The sequence below is a fragment of the Psittacula echo genome, assembly GCF_963264785.1.
Source record: "Psittacula echo genome assembly, chromosome: 4".
In the NCBI taxonomy this organism is placed as follows: domain Eukaryota; kingdom Metazoa; phylum Chordata; class Aves; order Psittaciformes; family Psittacidae; genus Psittacula; species Psittacula echo.
In genome coordinates, this window is record NC_137738.1 from 42,221,287 (window position 1) to 42,246,335 (window position 25,049).

The 25,049-nt window shown below is 41.5% G+C and overlaps 1 protein-coding gene across 1 annotated transcript in view; it reads left to right on the forward strand.

Annotated features, from left to right (window-relative positions):
• Positions 1-421: 421 nt before the first annotated feature.
• The window catches only part of TIAM2 (TIAM Rac1 associated GEF 2), a 137,568-nt gene continuing 112,940 nt past the window's right edge, over positions 422-25,049 (forward strand). Inside the window, exon 1 of the mRNA XM_080615675.1 lies at positions 422-539. The gene's annotated coding sequence lies outside the window, so the exon portion shown is untranslated. The remainder of the gene's footprint in view (positions 540-25,049) is intronic.

The following is a 25,049-nucleotide window of genomic DNA, read 5'->3' on the forward strand; positions in this document are numbered from 1 at the left end:
GGAAAGGGACTGTGATGGAGCTGGCCTATTTCAAACCACCTTTCCTGGGTGATATGTTTCCCAAATAGAAACCTGAGAAACAGATATAAACCAGCTTAATGAAAGCTTCTCTTGAAGCACGTGTTTGTAATGTGTTGCATTATCAGTTTTCCAGCTTTCCTTTGTGTACAGAAAGCTTTTGGCTGCTGCTTGTGAGCTGTCTGCACAGAACGTGTAAATTGAGATATGAATTGAGCAGAGGTATCTAGGCACTTTTTTTCACATGTGAGTTGTTGCCTTTGCATGGGAGAGGTTAATGATTTACTTGGCAGTGGTTCAGAATGAAACTTACTTCTAATGTATCTAGGGATATACCTGTTAACAAAACAGTTTTTGTTTTTCAGATTGCCAGTGCTACCAAAACAGAGACTTGCAGCAAAAAGTTCTTCAGTTTGTGGAGCGGCAAGGACAGCGTTAAGAATACATCCCACCCTCCATCTGTGCTTCCACCCCAGGATGCATAGGGAAACAAGGCTTGCAGAGACCAAATAGCGTGCAAGGTTTGTTTGTTTTTATTTCCTCTGTTTGTTTATTTCTGAATGTATAATTTGGATTATGAAACATTATAGGCCAAGGTCCAGGTACAGCCAGCTTAAAATTTGCCGTAGTCCCTGGGTCTTACCATTTTGTTTTGGCAGGTTGCCTTTGAAGTTTTAGAGTCAACCAATAGTGAACACCAGCTCTTGGGGAAATGTAGGCTATCTGAATTGTTTCTTTCAAGGCATTCATCCAACTTTTAATGCCTCTGACTTCAAAATAGGTTGTATATACAAAACTTCAGGCTGACAAGCATCCAAATCTGTAAATAGCATAGATGGAGTTTTCTGTACTTAAGGAGGGAGAGGGAGGGCTTTAGGCTTTTTCCTGCCCACCTATTAAGAGTCCTATGATGTGGGTAGGTGTCTGTCTGTCAAAGGAGGGGGAAGAGATCAGCAGTTTCTGGTGTAGACTGTATAGTTCCAGAATTAGACAGAAAATTACCAGCAAAGAGATGCCCTACTCCTGATGTCTCACTGTCCCCAGAGGATACAGCAGTGATAAAGTTTTGTTCTGGTGATCATCAGATGTTTTTCTGCTGTAGTCACAACTCTTACGCATGGCACACGAGAGAGAGACGCTTTGGTTGAGGGCTTGAAAGACCTGGTGCAACTGAGCTTATGGGAGGGCAGGTTTCCTCCACCCCCTTTAGTTTTGTCATGTGAAATAAAGGGGTTGGTTTAGAGATTCAAAAAGAGTTAACCATGATGCTTTAGAAAAGGGTGATGAGAGTGTTTATTCAACTTTTCATTATTTTTAATTGCTTCTGCATTGTTTGCCATCATTATACTATCTGCTACACCATGTGTGCTACTAGTTAAGACAAAATTCATATGTGTTTGGGCTTTGTAGCAGGAATCCACTGTGCAACCCTGACAAAGCCACCTTTTAAGAAGTTTAGGCCTATGGGCAGTTTTGCACATCACAAAGTCCTAGGGAGTGGGGTTGGACCTCAGCAGATCCAGTTCATCCTCATTCCCTAGGAGTTTAAGCACATCCGCTGGTGAGGGCTGCAGTTTCAGAGGGATTTGGTCTCATCCCTTGCTAGGACAAGATTGCTGTTCTTGCCTGACAAAAATGCTTTGGGGCAAGATGATGCTGAATAAACAAGGGAACTCTCCAAGCGGCAGTTTTTTTCTGACTGATGAGCACTAGGCAGGTGACTGTTAGAGCTGATTGTTATGTAATGTTCAAACAGTTAAAAAAATATGTATTTAGTTTATTTTGTAACCCACTCATCTCTCTCAAAATCAGTATATAATGGAGCATTGCTAGTTTTGTAATGACTTCGAAGTTTTGCCACTTGATTAGGACGCCAGTGCCACAGAAGCAAATATGCACAAGCTCTGTATTTGCTGCTGTTTGGTTAGCAGAGTATTTAGCCCATTCTTTTCTAAAACAGGTTATTTTTAATACTAGCTTATACATTCAGGATATATTATAAAATGAAAATGGATTTTCAGGAGTCATCAGTGTTATGTTGAACATGACTACAACAGTCTAGAAGCTCTTCTGAATTTTTGAGTTTTCCCTCCTCAAAAAGGTAAAGTAATACAAACAACCCACCCCAAAATAAGCAACTGCTAACTGATTTTGGTTAAAGGACAGCTGTGATGCTGTGCCACTGTGATTGATACAACCAGACTTAACTGTTCCAGTATGTTGTGCCATGCTTTATTGCCTCAGGTTAAAAGTGTCACTGAGATATTAGGTGGTGCAGCACTCATAAAAGTCGTAATTTGTCACGTTAGTCAATCTGATGGGGACTTGGGTTTTGGTTTTTTTTGATCTGTATTGGTGAAAGGAAGTATTGGACCTGATTCTAAAATATAATGAGACTAATGTCTGTTGGGGCATTATGTCCCACAACCATCAGAGCATGCTGGTGGTTTTTACCATGTTTCAGTGCTCTGGGATAGATACGCAGTGTGTTGCCTTGCAAGTTCTTCAGCTTTTCAGCAGCCGGTGCGTTTTGTTTCATTTTGGTTGTGATCACATGCAGCTTTCCAAAAAGCAGTGAAAACTGAGTGTGAGTTTGTCAGTGGAAGCAGGTGAGTTTGAGAACCATGTGAAGACATGGAAGAGATAATTATGGTATGCAGATTCCTAGTGATAAACATACCAAGAGCATCCTAAAATTATAAAGCAGTACAGTGCATTAAAGGATTAATTTGCATTTTGGCTAAGGCGTAGCTGTGTTTTTGGACTATCCTTTTAACTCTGCTCTTTTAATTACCTGCTGACCGGTTCCTGGGGTGGACGCAGCAGGAACTGGGCCTGCAGCAGTTCTCTGACGTAGTGGTTTCTAGCAGACAGAACAATGGGATTCCTAAGGTTGCTTTGAAACCTGGGGTCTCCTGCTATAGACCAGCAGACTGACTTGAACAGGAATCTAATTAAAAAGTCCAAGATATTGACTAAAGCTCACAAGTGCCATCTGTTCAGTTTTACAACCTGAAATTACTCTGTGAATCACAGAAACAAGTTTGGTTGTTCCCATGTTTATGTTGCAGCTGAATTTTGTTACAGCAGATGACCTGTACAGGCAGAGGTGTGCAGACTGTGTTAGTGTTAATAACCGCTTGAACTTCCTCAGGTATTCCAACAAAGTATGTGCTGGAGATAGAGGTGCTTTGAAACTTATTCTCATGAGGAAGGCATTAATATCCTGCTGACCCTGTGCTAATTTACCAGCCTAGAGTGTGCTTGGAAAGGGACAATGTGCACTGGGCAATAAGGACGTGCCTGTCAAGGTATGTTTCCTTGGGCTGTGCAGAAGCAAGCTCTTTCTTGCTGCTGGAGTTCCCACAGGACAAAGGCACATGGGCCATTCACTTTGCAGGGTGATGGGCTCTGGTTCTGAGGGCTCCTGGTTTGTGCAGCTGAAGAACCTGCTTGCTGCCCATTGCACATAGGCTTCGAAGTATTGCTCTGCCTCTGCACACCACTCGGAGGACACAAGCATGGACACCCATATTACACATTAACTCTAAAGTTGCTCTGGGGAATGACTTGTTGTGCATGTGTGAGGTGTAGAAAGCCTGAGTTAGGAAAAGAGCTGGTTAGCCTGAGATACAAACATGCTGAAGGTAGTAAGAGAGAAGTACTTACTGGTATGTGTTCACATGGGATCTTCAGTGGTGGTATAGCCTGAGGAAGATGGACACCTAATTTTTCAGAAAAGCCTCTTCTGAAGCATTGCTGATGCATAATTAAGTAGGTCACTGTGTGCTTACTCTAATAGCTGTTTAATTATGGCCAAGACATTGCTGGCATATGCAGTAGGACTGTGAATTCAGATGTTTGATTAAGATATGATCATAACTCCATCTGTAGACTCGTGTAACAAATTGTTCTTAGGTTAAAGTAATTAAAAAGAAGGCTTGGTTCTTTATCTCCTTTCCAAGTGAAAGTCTTACTCATGTGGTTGATTGGATGAGAAAATGCCATAAGTTTGTAGACTCAGGCCCAGGGTGTGTGTGTAGAAACACACTGTGTGTGTGTAGAAATGCATTTGTGATAGAATGATCGGGAAGCCAATCAAACATGAGGAGAATACTCACGAGTGCCTTCACATAAACCATGGAACAAAGCAGCCTTAAAAACTCTCTCAGGAACATATAAGGTTAGTACAGTGTACATTCAAACTTCATGTGAAACAAGATAGAGATATGGCAGAAGGAAGTTTTGTAGCTCTTTGGACAAGCCCCTGTGGCTGATGTTCAGGGACAGTGTACAGGAGGAGAAGTGTGAGGAAGCAGAAGAAAATACCGGTTTGCTGAGGGAAATCTTGTAGCCTGCTGTTAAAGCTCTGTATTCAGGAAACAATTTCTTACTGACAGGCAAAGGTGGATAAACTCAGTACAGCTGAGTAACTGATTTCCTAAAAAGTCAATCTGGTGTATGCATTTTTTGCAGTGTAATTTTAGAAGGAATATATAAGATCCTAAGTATTTGAAGTTGAGATAATATTTCTATCTCCAAAGCTGGCTAACTGTAGTTACTGTCTACCCTTATTTTCTATTTATACATTAATCTCCCCGTTACCTTGGTGTTCTCTGCACAGCTTCATCCTCCACTGCCTAACAACTCTACTATACAGGTAGCAAGGATCATCAGCCTTAGTAAAGATGACACCAAAAAGTTAGGCAAACACCTGACAAAGTTTAATGATGCTGCTCTCCCTGTTATATATTTTTGACACTTCCATAAGCTGGGACTGGTGGGAAGATGCTGGGGTGAAAGGAGCAAAGTGGAACCTTTCCCTTATGGAGATGTTGGGGTGTGTTACGGGAAGGCGAATGCAACTTCCTGGAGAAGTGCAGGGAGCTGACCTGCGGCCCCACTATGATAACTACCTGTGTGCCTGCTATTGCTCTGTGGTCAGCAAGATGTATCTCATCCATCAGGCTGGAGAGCTTATCCTCCTTTGCTGTAACACGAGGTGGCAGGGTTTCGGTATGTTTAGGTAGCGTAGCTGATATGCCTTAATCATCACCCCAGGTTTTTCCCGGTTGATATATCCAGGCCTTGAGCAGAAACAGTGGTACTCTGTGTGTGAACACAGGAGTAGAAGGAGTATTTGTGTTTATATTTCTCCAAGAGGCATTTTAGTGGAGCTCATTGTCAGTCGAGGTAGATCATTGTTCTCCCACCTGAGCCTTACCACTGTCATGAACCGGCTCTGGAAATCACTGCTGGAGGTTCCAACAGCTGCTGCTTTTTTGTCTGCTCAGAGTTGTATTGCTTCTGGTAAGGATGAGCTCTCATTTCTGCTCCCCCTTTACAGTGGCCTGTGAAACCTTACAGTGTGATCTACTGATATATTATCTTCTATTCTGATATATCAGAAAAGTCTGCCTTTGGTTGTATTTTTCTTCTTAAAGTTATGTACATCACATGTTCCCTACAGTCTTGTGTACAGAACTAATCTCTTAAAATGTATGTTACACTTTCATATTGGAGAATGATATATTCCAAAACCAATGACTGTCTAATAAACGATAATGTCAAATAGGATAGTAAAAAGATACTGGAAATAGAAGATCCAGAAAAGAAAATAATGGGTATTGAGTATCCCCACTTAAAAAGAGAGTCAGTGTTTCTTGTTCACATGCTCATGCCTTGCACAACCTTTGATGTCTTATAAAAGCATTGTGGACAGTATTAAAAAGAAATTTGTGGGTATGTTTTCTCTCTAAAAGACAACATTTAAGAAAATGTTGCCTCTTTATATTTGCTGTTACAAGCGAACTTAGTGCCTGGTCCATGTGACATGCTTTTATGTGACCTGAAATTTTATTACTGTTCTGTCTAGCTTCTTGTTGGGATTCAGAATATAAAGATTGATGTGCAAAATTAAAAAGCAAACAAACGAATTAGGTATGCTAAATTTGGGAGTTTTATAAGCACTTCCCTGTAGCAACACTGATCTGGTGGAAGCTGCAGAACTTAGTTTTCAGGTAGCTGGGCTGGTAAATGTAGCTACAGCTCCTCAGCTCATTCATTAGGGTCTTGCAAGAAAGCTCTGCTTTTCATATGCTGATACAGTGCCGTTTATGTCGCCCAGAAGTGGTAGTTTGTGCATGAGTAACAGCTGCTGTTGGAGTCCAGTATCTTATGAAATACATTTGGCCTTTAGGTATATTTCTCCCTTTGGGCCTACTGAGCCAATTGTTTTCCAGAAATGTCCTTTCTTTGAAGTTTGTGCAGTACATTTGAAGAGGTGACAATGTAATTGCAGAACTCCCTTTCATTTGGGACCCGAGTGGAATTTGAATGGAAACCAAATGGTGCCACCCACTTTCCTGCATTGCTGATAAGGTGATAAGGGATCTTGCACACTGATTGCTGAGAACTTCCCTCTAGCCTTAAAAAAACAAAGCAAAAGAAACCCCCAGTTTTAGGAAGTGCAATGGTCTGGATTGAGTCACTGTAAAACTGAGGTTTAATGTTGTGGATCTCTTCCTGCACTATTAAAATGCAACTGATGTAAGAGCTGCTGTGTTGGGTTTCGCTGGGCATGAAACGGTGGAAGGGGCCAGGCATGTTCCAAATCTGCATTACAGGGACCGATAAATCAACTACCTAAGCATTGAACCGTCAGCTTGTCACATCAGAGGGAGGGGCAGAAGTTGCCTGGAAGATCGAAGGCATCAGAAGTGGTGATTATTTGTTGATTTAGTTTTAGGTTGCAAAGCTTTTTCTTTACTCTTTTCTGCTTGATGAGTTGGCACAATGGATGAAATTCTGTAGCTATTCAAGTTAGTGGGAAGTTTGCCATCAGCTTTACTGCGACAGTGGTGTTTTTAAGATGGTTTGTGTGTTTATACAGCATGTGTGTATTTTATGATTCCTTGGTTTTCAGTTATCTGAAGAAAATTATACTTTACAGTGGGAAGTTTCACCAAGTTACAGCCAACTTTGTACTGGTTTTCTCAAAACTTCATTCTTTTTCTACAGGAAAGGGCATTTTGACTGGCAGACTGACTTCCACTTAAGAAAAAAAAAAAAACAGTATCTTTTGACTTTGAAGTTATACAGTAGTAAAACTAGTCCTATATTTCTTTGCTGCTTAACTGACATGCTTTAGGTATTTCACCAGCTATGTGTACATAATGGTAAAATTGCACATGAAATGTTTTGAGGAAAGGACTTCTGTTTCAGAAAAATAACCAAATGAGTGTCATGGAATTACATGGATGTTCTCCTCATTGCTATCTTGAAAAAGCCCTACTTAGGCCTTCTAGTGTGTAAGAAAAAATGGCAAGAAATAATTAACATTTAAAGTGTGTGCTAGTGTAATCTAGGTGCGTAGACCTCTGTGTATGCAAATTCATATAGAATACTTCCGCTTTTTTTTCTATAAAATAATAATATAAAGATTTCTCATATTGATTCTTAGCCTAGGACACTAATGTCAGATGCATTTGTTTGTTTAAATGTATTGTATATATATCTGCATATGTGCCTTTCATTTATTTTAATTTCTATTAAAAGGCTGTATGAAGGGTGAGTGGGAATAGAATATCGAGCAATAATGAGATAGTAGGCTGAGATATATCTTCATTTTCTGGCTATTTTTAACTGGTAAAATTTACTTAGATGAAAAGCAGTTCTCTTTACTGTGCATTTGGTTAAACCTTCATGAACTATGTCCTAGCGTTTCTTAATAAAATCCATGTTAAAATGTTGTGTTCATCTGGCTTCCAGGACATGTCTTCTGTTGCATGCTGGCAAACCCAACTGAGAAGCAGTCATCTCTTTATGACTCTTGGTATCTTGCTGTAACCTGAATTAAGTGTTCTCGAGGGCAGGGACTGATTTTTTTTTTTATTTTTTTTTTTTTTTTACTCTGTCTACTACTTAATGCAGTGGGGAGCTTGTGGCAAGTGAATGAATGCTTTTGAACATCAGAGCAGAGTAATATGTGCTAACATGGTGCTATCTGAATGGATGCGGGGGTAGTTCACAGAATCGCAGGATGGTTTGCGTTGGAAGGGAAAGGACATCTTATCCAAGCCCCCTGCAATGAGCGGAAACGTCTTCGACTAGATAGGTTGCTCAGAACCCTGTCTGAACTGACCTTGAATGTTTCAAGGGGTGGGGCATCTACCACATTTCTGGGCAACCTGTTCCAGTGTTTTCCCGCCCTTGTTGTAAGAAATTCCTTCATTGTATCTAGTCTGAATTTAGCATTCTTTAGTTTAAAACCATTATCCTTTGTCTGTTGCTACAGGCCCTACTAAAAAGTCTATTTCCATCTTACTTATAAGCCCCCTTTCATGAGGGAGACAGATGAGAAGATGAGAAAGCTCTGGCATGAGGCTTACTGCAACTTTTTTCCATGTGGCCTTCTTTTCCCCAGACATTACTTGAGCATTCACCACACATTAATCTTCACCTTTCTTGTTTTCACAGCTGCTACAGGTCCTCCCATTTGTCTATAGCCACTGTAGGTGAACCATGGCAGTCCTGAAAAGTTAATACCCAATAAAGCATATTTCCAGGTGGCAAATAACTAACTATGCCATAACTTGTTGCCTTGTTCATCCTTTTATCCTCTCAGGACCCAGAAACCATGCTGGGAGAGGGAAGCCTTTTTGGTGCTTGTTCATTCCTTGCGTCAGCAGCATCTGGGTTGTTTCAGGAGCTCAGCAGATTGCTGCACTAGAGCTTAGGAAATGATTGTAAGATGTCTGTGTTGGTTTATTTCCTGTGTGTCATTTCCTGTGATATTTCTACAGAATAGCCCTCCTTCTGTTACACAGATATACATCACCTGTGCTATAACGCTGCCATAGAAAATGGAGCAGTATGTTATGTACGCATGCAATAAGACTGCAGTGTTGTCTACTAATGTCATTAATAATACTTAATCTAGTGGTGGGTTTCTGGAAAATCAAAAGTGAATTCCTGTGGGAGTAACAAAATAACAAATTTATGAATATTTATGTTCTCATTTTGTGTTAAGTCTAAATGTATTTCTGTCTTCTGAAATGCTTTTGGAACTAGTTGAATTTTTAGCTGATGTGCATATCCTCTAGCTTTAACAGGCTCAAATTTCTTTACTGTGGTCTTTGTTCTCCCCAGAATATTTTTCATTTCTTCTTAAAATAATGTGAATTTAGATCAAAGTATTAGCAAATAGCACAGGATTGGCTGTATACCCAGAATCTCAACATCAGTATTTATCCAGACTATATATAGCTGATTGATTAAAGTGGTTTCAGGTTTTGTGCAAGTCAAGAAGCTATTTATGTGTGTTGGAATAAAAGCCATAGTGTTGAACAAAGTTTTGATTATTCACAGAAGTCGGGAATGAAAAGATATTTGATTTCCAAAGCTTTTGTAGAATCAATAAAGGAAGATTTATAGTAAAATCCAGGGATGAAGGATAGTTTCATAAGTTCTTTGGACTTCATGGGGAAAAACACAGAGTGAAATTGACTTTTGATAATTTTTTAAAATTGATGTATTGCAAGGCCGGAAGTGGTCACTGTTATCATCCAGTTTGATTTCCTGAGTAACACAGGTTACATGACTGATTTTTGTTTTTTATTTTTTCCTTTTAAAGAAACATTGGTTCACATATTTTTGTTTTTAAAAAAAGATAATAGGCCTCAATCTGTGGTAGACTGCTTCATGATTACTGTATTTTTGTAGTTCCCCCCAAACCATGTTTTGCCTCTGCTGCTGCTGGTCACTGATGGAGACTGGTTCTCCTAAGTGGACCTGTGAGCCTGACCCACCACATCCCCTTTCAGATTCCAGCAGAATGTGATGCAATAAGCAATATATTGTGCTTTACCAGCTGCTGCTTTTCTGCATTTGTTTTGACCAACAGTGTACAACATGAAATCCTTTCTTGCTGCATTAAGAGTCCAGCCTGTAAGAAAAGATGCAACAATAGGGCTTGGGGTAGCTGAGCCCTGTCCATCCCTTGGCTATCATTCTGCTGAGAGAAGCCCTCTTGTCTATGCATCTGTCTTCCCCCTTCCACTCCCCTGCCCTCAAATGGGGATAATTTTACCTCTTCAACATAGCACTTCTAGATTTGAAAATGAAAAGCCTGGCTCATTATGATAATATTCCTTGTATATGGTTTGAACATGCTTTGCCAGGCAGTAGCAGGTGGCATTCAGCAGTAAACAACCTGATTTTTTTTAGCTAGTTATGATAGTGGAAAACTGTAGTAATTTCCCTAAACAAAGTCTTGGCATCACTGAACACTGTGGGGATTATGCCTTCAACGAGATCTGGGTCGGCATTCATCCACTGTTTTTTTTTTCCTTTCTCCCCCTGCCCTTTGTAAATTGAGGAAGATTTGCCCTACTGGGACAGAGATGGCAATCTCTGATTGTTTTGCTGAGTGTTGCTCCTGCAGCAAACACATTTATTGACAGTCCTAGTCAGGACCACATCGTTAGTTAAAATGTTTTAAAATTTTAAACCCCAGGTTTTATAACTGACAGGATTTGGAAATCTGTGTAACTACAGAGTCACTGTAGCTACAGTCTTCTGTCTAGACTGTGGAAAGAAAAGAGCAAGTGTTAGAGTGAAGTGGTAGCTTAGTTTTTGGCTAAAAAGTAACAAAATAATCTGAATGTCATACAGAAAACTGACTTTGTCATGAAGATCAGTTTTCATTAGAGAGAGAAAAAAAAAAGCAGAACTGTGCTGTCAGCTAGTGGATGTTTCTTTCCAAACACTTCTGCAAGGACTGTATGGAAAATTTATACTGTGATTTTTCCCCAAATGCAGTCTAAATCTGAACAGGCTATTTTAAAGCGAATACAGTATTACAAAGTTTCAAAGACATTACTTGTAAGCTGCGCGTTATTTATTTGGAAGTGATTGCCTTTGCCCATTTCTGTGAAAAATGGATCCAACCTGCTGACACTTGCAACAATCATTTTTTGTTTCTTGTTGGCACAGTAAGTTGCTAGAGGCTTTTAGCACCATTGTAAGGGATAATACGTCATTTCCCTGCCGTGTTGCCTCTTTTAGTCATTTGTCTATATGTGTACCCTTTCTAAAGTACCTTGATCTTAGATGTCCTTATACTTAGAAAGCTTTCCCTGACATCTATACAAAGGTTTCCCTACTGAAAATCAAACTATTTTATTTCTCTTCTATTCTTGATGAGGCTGGCCAACAGCTGATCCCAAATCAAGAGATAACAGCCTTTTATATACTGGAAGAATATTATGCATTCCATATTTTGTTCTTTTCTAAACAGGCTTGTCCTTGCTTTTTCATTTCTTCAAATTGCCTGTGTCTTTCTTTTATATAACTGAACAAAGTAGTTCTCTAAAAGTTCTAACACTATTGGTAAAATAATTATCATTTTTGATCATTTTAAAGAAATCAATATTTTCTTTTTCTTTAAAATATTGCTGACTCATTTTGTGAGTCAAATTCTTCAAATTGCCTGTGTCTTTCTTTTATATAACTGAACAAAGTAGTTCTCTAAAAGTTCTAACACTATTGGTAAAATAATTATCATTTTTGATCATTTTAAAGAAATCAATATTTTCTTTTTCTTTAAAATATTGCTGACTCATTTTGTGCCTGTATCTTTTTAGTCGTAGTGTCATTCCTACTCCATGCATACCTGGAAAAAAAAAAAAAGGGTACTAAAAGAAAAAATAAAACAAATAAAAATAAAAAACAAATAAAAAGCAACACAAAAATGATGATTTGCATGAGGAAAGGAAATGTAAATTAACTTCCATTTATTTAAGGAAATTATTTGAGCTACTCTCCGAGCTTGTCCCTTTTTTCCCCTACCTGTTGTCATCATGATGCTTCATTCTGTGACTAACTTACAGGGTGTGCTTTTCAGCCAAATGTTAAAACGTGGACTTCATTTTGGTTCTCAGTTGCACCAATGCGAAAGATACAGGGTGGAGCTGTTGTTTCTGATCGAGAACGTGTCACATGCTCAGAGAAGTTTATTGCTGAAATTCAGCAAATACACAGTTGGGATATTGCTAGCGAGAGAAAGGAAGATGGTAGATGGATATAATTACAAAATGTTATGATGCATTTATCTGTTTAATTGGGTGATGGGGCTTGTGTTTCTATACTTGGCTTCTACAGATCAGATCTCCTTCCTTGCACTTTTGAGAGGGCTCTTGGACTTTGTGCTGGTGTCGAGTTCCTGCATGAAAATGCTTTCAGGCATTTTTGGTAAGATAATAGAGCATTTGGAGACTGGTTGCGCAGTATCGGGTCTGTCAAGGAGCAGCGTGGTCTGGGGTGGGGTTGCTGTTTAGCAGCCGCAACCAGTGCTGGGGTCTGCCTGGGTCACCAGATAGCAGCCAGGAGCTGTTAGAGCTGCTGCAGGAAAGGGGATCCCTCCCGAGGTTTCCCTTTTGTGACCTGGCACCCACTGGAGAGCCTATTGGAGGGGCTAAGCTGTTTGGAAGATAACCTTCCCTTGAAGGTGGGATGCCAAAACACATGAAGAATTGTCTGGGCTGAGCCATTCTTAATGCCCTTACAAAAGGGCCTGATGGTGGCCTTCTCTCAGGTTCAAGTCTTTGAAGCAGTTGGGAAAGGTCCTATGCAAGGGGCGCAAGCAGCACCTTCCTCTGCTCTCCTGTATGCCACAGTTGCGTGATGGTTCAGTTCTGGGGGCCCTCTGCTCTTCTCGGCTGGTAGTTAGGACACATTTGTGCTTGTCCTTTCTGTTTTCAGGGCAACAAAACCCCAGCAACTCAGGTGTCATGGTGCATTTAGCCTGTGAGACAGCTATCTACCAATAACTTTATATTACAGGGGAAAGCTGATCTTGGTTTATTGTCTGATTTTAGAGCTTCAGAGCTGTCTCTGCATAATATATAGCTCATATTTACTGCTTCGTTTTGTTTCTTTAGTAAACTGTTAGAATGGAAGAAAAAAATTATTCAAACATTACTCAAAGCTAGTTTTGATGCCCTTGCACAGACAGAATAAATAAATACAACAGAAGCTGACGCTCCTGCTAGTCAGGGTGGGCAGAGGAACTTGAAATCCAAGGATGTGAGTGGGAGAAAGCCCACATAAGCCCACAGGATGACAGCGTGGCCATCTGGCTGTCTCGCAGGCATAGGCACAGACATCCTTAGTTCTTTTCCTATGAGAGATTTGTAGCAGGCAGCTGTAGTAGAACACGTTACCCATATCCTAAAGGCCAGGTTGCAACAGACAAGTGATGTGGTGAGATAAGAGCGTGAGGAGAGCTAGGCAGTTGTAACGGCCAGGGCGGTGTGGCAGAGGAGTTCCCCTCTGCCAGGAGTTCAGCCTCACTTGCTACTGATGTTCCCAGGCAGCCAGCTTCAGACCAGTGTTCGCAGTAAAAAGCTGCTCTGGGTGAACTAAGGGGGCATGACCTGACCTGCCACATCACCTCATGTGGATAACTGGGTGCGTTTTGGGTCCTCATTCTTGGGCTGTGTTCAGAATGGGAGGTAGGGAGTAGAGGAGTAGGTGGGGTGTGCGTCAAAGAAGGGGGACTTCTGCAAGGGTGGGAGTGGGGATAGAGAATTGTTCAGCAGATGAAGTTTGTGGTGCTGATGTGAGAGTAAGGGAAGATGGGAAGAGGAGGTGACGAAAAATAGCTTGAAGAAGAATCTGGGAAGCACGGGACAGAAAATCAGTACACGGTGCAATTTGTGGTTTATAATTACTTGGTGAGCAAAAAGCCAACTATGAGATGAGAGGCAAATCTTGCCAGTAATTTGGCCAGCTCGACGGCACCCCCTTGTTGCTCAGGTTGTAACATACCTGAATTGCTACACTGGACTACATCCATGAGGATTCTTCTACCTAGAAATCGTTTGACTTTTCAATTAGGTTTTTTGTTAGAGAGGTAGCTTTCATCTAGTAATGCCCCTATGCACAGATGTTTTATTATCTTCTTGAAAAAGGGAGCAGGAGAGTTATTTCAGGGCAGAGAGGATACCCTTATCTGGTGCTCTCCTTTTTCAATTACTGCAAGATGTACAACTTGTCACAAAAGAGGAAAGGCTTATTTCCAGGAAAAGTAGCAGTTGAAAGTGTTGATGAGTACGTTACTGGGGGAAAAAAAAACCAAACCAACAAAAAACCCATACTCAACAAAACTGAAACCACCTCATGGAGTAGGTTGTATCTTGTGTTTTCATAGCAAGAGAGGAGGCATGCATATGTTCTTGCTGCAAGATTATTCAGAAGAGAACAGCTAGTACAAGCACTCAGCTTTCTCTGGCACTTATTTAAAAGGGGATGAATTAGTCTCCGAAATGCCTGGGTCATTCCACTAACTGTAGCAGGAATTTGGATTATTGGTTAATTTACGGAGCCATCTTGGATCAGAGGAGATTAATCCCACTCCCCTCTGCTCACTGCTGGAGGTGCCCAGTGCCGAAGAGCCATGCAGTGGGTGTCCAGGCAGCACTTTGGCAAGGTTTGGCCTGTGTGGCAGAGCCATGTGCTGTACCCAAACAGGAGCAAATACTGGCTCTTGTGCACTGTTCCGTTGCTGCACAGATGGAGTCAAAATGGCATTTCAGGCTGACTTCTCCTCGGTTGTTTATAGCTTGTAGTGGTTTCAGGAAACACTGCAGTATTAGCGTTGCTGGGATTCTTGGATGGTGCCATTTCTGTCACTTGGGGAGCCATTGTTCTGATGTGTAAAGGGTTGCAGAGCATTTGTTTGAGACAGGGATGGTACACAAGCACACAAACATTTGTGCTAGGAGGTACTGCTTTGGGTTTTGGTTTTTTTTGTTTGTTTTGAAACTGCTGTAATTTTTTTATGGCATAAAAATGTCATAAAAAAAGCAAAAGCTTTGTGATTTATCACTCTGTACTTCTTACAGGGCTTAACAAGTACAGTATTATCAAAGCCTTTAGTTAACACAGTTTTTTGTTTTTTTTTGTTTGTTTTTTTTTTTAATGTAAGATATGTTGGAAAACACCACCTTGGAAATTTCCAAACGTGTTGTTTTTACAGACCACAGCAGCTTGTTCACATATTAATAGCAAACGTAAACCTGCACAAAGTGGTGAGAACCCAGTGATAAGAAGCTGATCCGGGAGGTTCATACATTTGCAGTAGATTCAGAAGAAGAAACCTCTCCCTTTTCCAGATGCAGAAAACTCATCCAGGATTGCTACACTCTGCTTTCTTACAAAGTTGTCCTTGGTAGTAATATCAGCATTCACAGTGAGAGCAGAAACCTTCCACCAGCATTCCTGTGAAGCTGTGATTCATGCTTCTGTTGAGGTGCCTCTTGATAGGCTGCATGAACAATGGTAGAGATATTTATGATGAATTATAATATGAATGTGAACACAGTGTGAATTACAATATGAATTATCTTTGATTTGCAGAATGTCATGTCTACTGACCTAATGCTGCTCATAGAGATGGGGTTACCTGCAGTATTTACAAAGAAATGGTCTTTTCCAGTTATGTGGTTGGCCTTGTTAGACCTGCTTGTTAATCACAGAATCTTAACAGCCCCTCCCAGATAGATTAAGTAATATTCTTTTCAATTTGCCACTGGAGAAGCTAAATGTAAGGTGCAAATCACTGGTATTTGAAACCAGGAGCTCCTTCCTGTGTAGGTGGTCTTTTGAGCAAGTCTTTGTTTTTTGTGTGTGTTTTTTAACTCTGGTTTCTCAAATCATGGCTCATTAAAGTGAAATTAATCTAAACCCAGAATTTAGGTAGTTGTAGACACTGTAGTGCCTGATGTTTTCTCACTCGCTTGTACAGAAGTAGTTGTGTTGGAAGGCAGCCTCCGTTGCCTGTTGCGGCTGTGTACTTGGGCATGCAGGAGCTGGTTGCTTCTTCTGAATGATTTTGAAACTTTTGACAAGGACATCACGAGTCTGAATAGACGCTGTTGCTTTATAATTTTCTTCTGTGAAATACTGATCAAAGCAATCTCTTTAACTGCTGTAGGACAATATCTGCCTCTCTTTACTTACCTCATAAGATCCAAGATGATTAAATGATGTGGTTATGGTGCTCCAAGGCACAATATTTGATTGGTATATAGTAGCTCTTGTTTTTCATATGGACTAGTTTATTTCCAGGGCAGCTCCCAGGACAGTTTTGTGCGACTTTGAGGGAAGCCAGGGTAGGCTGCTGGGTCACCTGCAGGGTGACAAAGTGCTGAGGGGTTAGTGGAGTGCAGAGGAGCAGTCCTGGCGACAGCTTTTGCTTTCCTTTCTGAAAGCCAGCTCTTGGGTTTGGATGTTTGTATAAAAATGGACGTGGTCGTATCTGTTGTTCAGCTGGTGGCCGGGCTCTGCTCTGCCAGTGGCTTGCTTGTGCAGGCGCCTGTGCCCAGGGTTGGACTGGGCTGGCTCCTGTGCACTGGGAACTGTGCTTCTGTTACTGCGAGGCTGCTCAGAGTTAAACTGTGGGGGAGCAGAGAGGAGATGGGGAAAGATATGAGACATATTTTTTTAGAGACATCTAAATTTTGATGGAACTTGGAATTGAACATTTGTATGCACTTAATTAAGCTGGGGAGAGTACAGTTTTATTCTTACTGGCAATGATGCTGTCACGGACTCACACGTAGCCAGAAGTGAACGCATAAGAGCCAGAGTGTGACTGTGTGGTCCCTGCGGGTGTGGGCAGCAGGCAAGGTCTTTGTGAATTGCAGGGCTCAGTGCCACCAAGGTCTTGCGGTGCAGCTGACCATCTGCTTGTGCTCTGCTGAGTCCGAGGGCCAGACTGTCATATGCTGCTCTCTTCTCTTACTCCATCTCCTCTAGCTACTCCTCAGTCCTTCCTCTCTTTCTCAGGTATGTTGGCAGAGGTTTTTGTTTTGGTGAGTGCTTTTGTTTGCAGGCAAGAAGCAAGGTACTGTTGCCCTGTCTGCCTACCTACCAAACAGCTTCAGGCAGCGTGTTCTTCTACTCCCACTTATGGTGCAGAACTCTGAGTCAAGTTGAACTATCTGTCTTTAATACACTTTGATTAGAAAATGCCAGCGCCTTCACTGCTCAGCAGGAAGCTAGGCTAGGTGGGCTGCATCCCACACTGGCTATGGAAAATGGCAATTTCCACCCCCCTAGTACTGAACAGCTGTTTTCTGTCATGTATAAATCACAAATCTATCTCCTGCTCCACACCATACAAAACAATGCTGTTTTGTTTTGATGTTTTATTCTCCCTTGGTCAAATGTTTGTGTTTAAGACTTGATTAATTAAAGCACTTTGGGAAAATTAACTGACCGCCTTTTTCAATGGCAGACCAAAACATGAGGTGGTTTCAGTGGAACCAGTGTTTGTGTTGCTCACAAATGAAGGCTCAGATAATACTCTGCACATTATAATTGTTTTCTTTTAGTGCTTTTGGGTGCATCAAATGCCTTAATATGCAGCAGGCATCATCAAAAGCTAGCCTGACAAGCAGCCAGAAACACTGCTTTCAGCAATGTTTGTTCTTTCTTAGTGAGTTTTTAGATCAGTTGAATAATTTCAGCAGCAATTTTCCAGCAGATTGCGGATCACCGTTAGACACCTGTTGTATGTATTTAAGAACCTTCTTTCTTCTGCTTCTCACCTGGCAGCTGGAAACATGTTTTGCCTCTGGTTAACTCTGCAGTCTGACTGTTTGACATCTGACACTGGCAATGTTACCTCCATTACCATCACCATTCATTAAATTTCAATAACGCTAGCTGTTCTCTTATAGCATTTTGTGGTAATGTTGCCCATCACTCCAAATCATCTTAGATGCTTCCCTCTTGAGGGCATCAGAGGGAGGGGAACCAAATCCCCTCTAAGGCAGGGAGCATGAGACATAAGCTGTTTTCGTCCTTGCAAAGACTTCACAAAGAAGCTGTGTAGCCTTGTGCTTGCATACTCCCCTTCAGACTGCCCGGGCTTTCCTCAGTCCACCAGGACAGCCCCCAGGCTCCTGGGTGATCAGAGGAGGTTGTGTTACCTCTGGGGGGAAATTGGTCATGTGCTTCATTTTAAATAAGAAAACAGGGATTGTAATGGGGCAAATCAGTCTGGAAACTGCCCTGGCTATAGATGTGGTCCTAGGTCTCTGTTGCCTGCAAAATGTATGTTGTCCTTTTCTCTCCCTTTTTTCTTGTCAAAGTGATAGACTGCATTTTTGTCCCACCATTTTATTTCAGTCTGTGGAACCATTGAGTTCTCTAGCTTTTTTTCACAGTTAAGAATTCAGCAGAACAGAGGTTTTGATGTCACTGGTCATGACAGTACTGAACAAAGCTGTGCATTTACCTGACAAACATCTGCAGAGGTTTCTGGGCTTGGTCCATGTTGCAGGCTAGGTAGCTGTGTCATCATGGGTTGCGTATAAATATCCTCAGGACAGAGGTTTGATTAGGGGTCCTGCAGAGACCTGCTGCCTTGGCCTCCTGCCAGTACTGGGGCAGTGGCCAACAGCACTGGTGGGTCCCAAGTGAATCATCTGTGCCCTCAGTTGCTGGGGTCATGGGGTTTTGCTCCTGGGATGAACCCTGAGAAAGGGCAGATCACCTGGGGCTGGCCAGTCAGACCCTTCAAAACTTGGGGGGTGGTCAGGGCTGTAAAACCTAGTTAATAAGCACTCTGTTTTACTGGTGGAACAATGCATGAGACCTTTAAGAATCTACTTTATGTGCCATCCCAATTGTACTACAAGTCAGCACCACCTTTTTGGGTTTTATTTTCTTGCCTTTCATCTTCAGATTATTCCTGCAAACAGAGAGGAAATAATTCTGACAATCATTTATCGAAGGTAGCTAATAAAACAATGGAAGGATGTAGGCTGAGGCATAAAATGGGATATTGTGACAGATGTAGATGATTATTAACCAGCTGATGTTTCCGCAAGAGCTTCTAATCATAAACACAGCATGGAGTGAATCTGGGTGTATTAATAGCAAAGGTTTTATGGAAAAACCTAAGTGTGGGCCTTTTCTTTAACATCCCATTTCCTGCTTTAATTGATAGAGTGTGAAGCTTTCATACAAATAATTTGGAAAAGATTATTTTGCTTTTCTGACACTAAGTACATGGTAGAGGCCAGGAACAACATGCTGCAGAAGGGTTTCTTGAAAAGGACTCCCACAGTGATGCTTTTTTAGAGATGTGACTAGTGACAAATGCTAAACTTGGTGATATAATACTGCCAAGTGGCTGTGGTAGAAGAGTATCTATTTGTGTCTATGCAACCTATGTTTTCATGTGACTTTGCAAGAGAGGGGAGAGTATTATCACAGAGAGATCATTATGCTGCAGAACTTGTGGGGTACACTTCCAATTTTTCTCTGGCTTCCTATCAAATGTCCTCCTATTTAGTTTTAGTCCTGTATTGTCCTGCGCTATGGTTTGGGAAATGAAATGCTAGGTTTGTACTGTAATCACTTGGTTAGAGTTGAAATACTTTAAATGTGCACCTTTCTTTCTGAGGCTCTGCTGTAGCTTTAGCCCATCACTCTCATTTTCTGAATTTCTGAGGGGGATAGGGAATGAAAAGGTTAAACAGAAATTACCTAAATAAAGCAATGAAAGCTCTTTCTAATGTCTTATATCACAGCTCTGCAAATATGGAGTCCTAATACCATTTGCAAACATAAACTGTTTGTTTGCCTTATAGCAGCTGGTATTTCTGATGTGTAGAGTGGTTGCTTGCAGTGCATATAAAATGAGGTAGAAAGTGTTGAGGAAGGAAAATATTATACTGCTATTAAAAAGACTATATATGAGTGCTAATGCATGTGTTGTTTTAATAATTTGTATTCTGCCAGTATTGGCCAATGTAGTTCAGGCATTTTGTGACAGGAACGGCCCTATCTTAAAATTTGGAAGTAAGGGACAATAGCATAAGTTAATCAAAAGTTATGGACAGGAACCAGTTTCTCCACTGGTCACACCCAGCACCCCAGAAATGTGATATTAAAGTATAAAACCAAAGGGGACCAGAAGTACTGAACTTGCAGTGGTTCCTCTCGCTGCAGCATGTGCTTTCTGCAGGAATGCTAAAGGGTCCACAGCAAAGCATAGCACTTATGGCACATGGCCTCTTTTTCTTTCTCTTTTTTATGTTCTGATTTTTTTCCACCTCAAAGCTGTTGCTCTGCTAAAGAAATCTGCTTAAATTAAGCAGTCTGTGCCAAGTGAAATCATTCAATTATTGGTGGTTTTTGGTCTTGCCTTTGAATAAACAGAGCCTTCCTGACGACAGGGCAGTTCCTCAGGAATTCCTTTATGGTGAATTAGGCAGGGCAGTGATGAATAACTGGGGGCAAAGGACACTGAGCAGCGGACCAAATTGATTACCTAAGTCCTTAGATAACTTCTTGGGGGTGATTTTGGATGGGCCTGGTGTCCTCTAAGGCATAGGTGGAGCCTTATCTCACCCTAGGGGCCTGATCTTGTGAGTGTTTTCTAATGTCTTATCTATAACTTTAGACTGCTAGAGCTGTGTAATGAATTTAGGGTTTGCAAGAAAGACCAGGACCTGGCATCTTTGCACAGTCATGCTCATGAACCCCTGGTACATGTGGGATGGTGGTGGCAGGATGTTGCTGTGGTGTACTCGGTAGTCCTGTGGCCATCTGCTTCTTCACCCTCTGCTCCCCAGCTGTCTGTTTACCATAGTGGCCTTCCCTCTTGGCACATTGCAGATGTGGGCTTTGCCACTGGGACATTCCCCATTGAGGGGTCCAGGAGCTGCAGAGTCCAGCATGCCCGCACCCCAGCACAGAGTGTGCACCTGCCAGGGGAACACAGCAACTTGATTTCACCATCCTGCCGAGCTTTTAGAGGTTAGAGCATCTGTCAGGAAGCCTAGAAAGCCCTTTACCAATATTACCAAGCACATGATCTGCCCTATCTTGTTATAGGACAGAACTGGATTCCTATAAGAGTTGTGGCATGAACTGTTTTTAAGCGCACTTGGCTTCATAGCAGCCTAATGTGCTCCCTACTGTCTTGACGGACTTGTCATTCCCAGCAGTCATTGCTTTTTTTAACTAATTCTGGACACTGAGGCTATCATTGTAACAGCAGAGCAGTTACAGTGACAGGAGTGTGTAGTCTGTAGGAGTGTGGAGCATGATCCTCCCCTGTGTATCCTGTATAAAACTAACCCACTGTCTGATCACTATCTTGAAAGGCTGAGGTAGAATCAAAGGTTGTTTATTACGTGTATTTTTTTTCTTCCACTGCCCTTTCATCTCTTCTGAATGGTCTTCTCAAGCTCCATTAAAAATATGACCCACGGTTATCCATCTGGTTAGGTTTGAAGAGGCCCTGGATTTAATATTGAGTGCTGCTCCCTGATGAACTTGCTGGGGACATGACTGAAGATGAGTGAGGAAATGGGATATGGGGCTCCGAATGGGAGCAGGAGGGAGTGATGATTTTAGTTGTTTGTGTTTGCGCTGCCAATTCACTATACTGATAAGAAGCTACTTCAGCACTGTCTGGTATTTTCAGAGTTAGGTTGGTGACAAGATATGCTGCTTGTCATGGAAACACTACAGACTTATTGTGAAATAAACTTTGAAATGGATTTGGGAGCATCCCCACTGTTGTTTTCCAAAGAGCATGGACTTGGATGGGTAAGTCTTGATTCCTTTTACTACAGCAGAGCAGCACTAGAAGGGGCAGCAGTCAGACTGGGGATGTTTCCAGGCAATGCTGTAGCAACCCCTCGGCACCTATCCTGGATTTCTTGCCTTTTCTTTAAAAGAATTAAATTCAAAATGGTGCGAAGCTTCGAGGGTAAAACTTGAGCTCACAGGATTTAATCAAATCTGCTAGTGCCTGTGTAGCACAGAAATTCAGTGCCTGCTGGGGAATCATTTTGATCTGTGATATTTAATTCTTTTTTTTAATGTTTTATTTTAAATGGAGTGTTCCAGGAGGAAATAGGGGGAGCAGCAGATTGATGATACACAGGACAGCAGTTAAAGTTAACTCTTCCTAAACTCACTGGTGGCAGACTGGCATGCACTGTTTGGATTTACTTCCAGTTTCCATCCTCTTGCAAACAATTGCCACTTCCAATGGCAGGTCTCAAGGTACCAGCAAATTCCTGGAAGAGTAGCTTTTTCCTTGGAGGAAAGAGGAAGGTGAAACGTTGCAAAAGCTATATTTCATTATCTTGGATATACAGAACGGAAGTGAGTTCTGACACTGGCCTCTTCCTGCTTCAAGGATTAAGTTTTCATGCTCTGTAGAAATATTTCCTGGGGCCGTATGATTCCCACCAGTAAGAATTTAACTAGCTGTATCTTCGTTGGAACCAAACAAGGAACTACCCTTCTTTAGATGGCACATATATATCTTGGGATCTGTGCTTCTTGTTCATTTAAATTGAGCAGAAATGGTAGATGATGTGTGGAGAGGCAGGAAAATGGGAACGGCTGGGTAGGAAACAGTTCATAGATTGTCCAGGTCCAATCCATAGATTATTTTCTTGTCATGACCTTATGCAGAAAGTCATTCTCACATAGATTCACAGGTTGCGTGGTACAGAGGTCACACATGGAAGAGTTTGTCACTCACTAAATTTTGTGTTCAGTTTCTTTGCTTCTTAATGTTGTTTGGTGGAGAAGTCGTGGAAGGAGCATGGGAAGCTTGGCTGGGCTCTGGCCAAGGAATTGCAGCTGGTCTCCTAATTACAGAAAGAGAAAATGATATACAGGCCTGTGGGGATCTGTCAGACACATATTTATTGGACAGGATGGAGAAGGACTTAAAGCTATCGCCTTCTCTTAGTCACCCCCTCCCCTTACAGTGCACGTGCACTGAGTTTCATGACACTTTGCAGCCATGCAAAATTCATCATCTGAAGTATCTTTGTCATCTCCCTTCTCCCTGGTTCCTGCCCAGTTTGCAGGTCCCCCAAGTTCCAACTAATGGCTGCATAATGGAAGAAATAACATGAAAAAAATATCCTTATCAAAATAAGGGATTCTGCAGTTTAGGACTGCTAAGTGATAACCCGACCACCTTTGCTGTGTGTTATGCCTCCTCAGACATCAGTGAGGAAAAGCACATCAAGATTGACACTGATGAAAACAAGAGAACCCACATGTGCTGGCTGCTGCAGCACCAACTAGTTGGAATAGTTACAAAGAATTTTAAAAAGCTTTGTCAAAAGTGGCATGTGTCGTTATATACTGGTTTCTGCAAAGCTTGGGTCCTCAGATTTTTGGGACATTGACTGGGGACAATGGGGAAGAGGGATCAGGTCATATTTGGAGTCTCTGTGCTCTTCTCTTAGAAGACTTGCATGTAATTTGCCTCATGCTTTTTCGTTATGGGAAGGGATGAAAAATGGGTTGGACATGATGATCTTACAGGGAAAGTGGACAAAACCCTGCTTGTCATTTATTTGTGCAGTTCCAGGCTTTAGATAGTGTTCCTTGGACTCCTTGATGCCTTTGCCCTCCCTGCACAGTCCAGCACTCTCATGGAGAATATAGGCAGAAAGATGCACAGCAAGGGTACAGTTCTGTACCGTTTGTCTAATATTCTTGCGCCTCCAAGGACACAGTTTGTCCAAGCTAATCTGAAGAAAATTCTTAACTGAGTGTGAAATCCTAGCTCTGCAGTAAGCGACCTCATGCTAATTTTGGTCCGGCTGGGAGTTCACCTTCAGGAATGTGGAAGAAAATTCATCAAAATAGTGCTTTTTACAAGGAATAAGCATCAGTTAAGCCTTAAGCTGTAGTTCAAGGTACAGGACCTCAGTAGGATAAAGGTACGTTAAAAGTTAAACTTATGCTTAAAATGATTTTCTATAGTTTTTCACAAATGGAAACCTGAGTGCTCCGGTTGTGTACTCTGGCTGCAGTATTCTGGAGTGTATGCACCACCCTAACATATGTTTTTCAAAGCCGGGGGAACTATAGCATAGTATGTCGTTCTTCATTTCATGACACTGTTGATGCAAACCAGGACAGGAAGCTGGCTGGGATCATGATATATCATTTATATTTCTTTTCTCTGTGTGTGTGTATGTGTGTGTGCGTGTATCTTTTCCTTGCTCTCTTGAAGGGAAAAAAGCATTAAAGCTAAAAAGAAAGAAAAACCTTTGAAATCCAAGTGGAGAAATGCTTCCTTTTTGACAGAAACTGCACTTTTTTTTTTTTTGTCTTACTTGCAATGTAATTCTTAAAGACAAAAAAAAAAAAAAAAAAATTAAAAGCAGTGTTAAAAATTGTTTTATGGCTACTGTTTCCTTTTTGACCTTGCTGCTTGACTGTGATTACAGGAGAAGCTGATCAGGAGATCTCAAGAGTTGCAGCTTCCTGGGATTGTCTGTCAGAGGAATGAAGAGCAAAAGAATAACTTTCCGTCATGGAGTATGTGCCAGTATATTTTCAAGTGTCCTTAAAAGACTTTTCTTTGGACATAATAAAGTGGATTCAAGGACCCAAGAGTTCAGACCAACAAACAGATACCAGTCCTTAAGCTTTTTTTTTTTTTTTAATGAAAGTCAGCAGTTGATCTCAGTAACATTTCCTGTGTAAAATAGTGGCCTGCCTTTTTGGGTACTGGTTTGCTGTTTGGGTTGTTTACATTAGGAAGCAGAATGACCTGAAGAATGAAGCATTTCTCTGAGGAAGCATTGTTCCTTTATGGTGAATATATAAAGCTCCCTCTTCAGCAGGCAGCTGGAATCCAGCAGCAGGAGGCAGTAGGATTGATCTTCTCCTTTTCTTTAACATCCAAGTCCTCTTTTCAACTATCACTTTATTGAGACAGCACTGTCTTGATTTATCTCAGGGCCAGGACAAAAGTGTTTCCCTTGATGACCTTGAATTTCTTCAGCTTCCTCCATCTGCTGGTTTGATGTTTCAGGCTAGATGTGCTCATCTTCCCAGCAAATGCAGAGCCTAGCTGCTGCCTGGCCTTGCTTACAGCCTCTATTTGCCATCCTTGTGATTCACATGCTTTGCTCCAAATGGATGAAGTTTCTCGGACAGTGGTGGGATCACTGTCA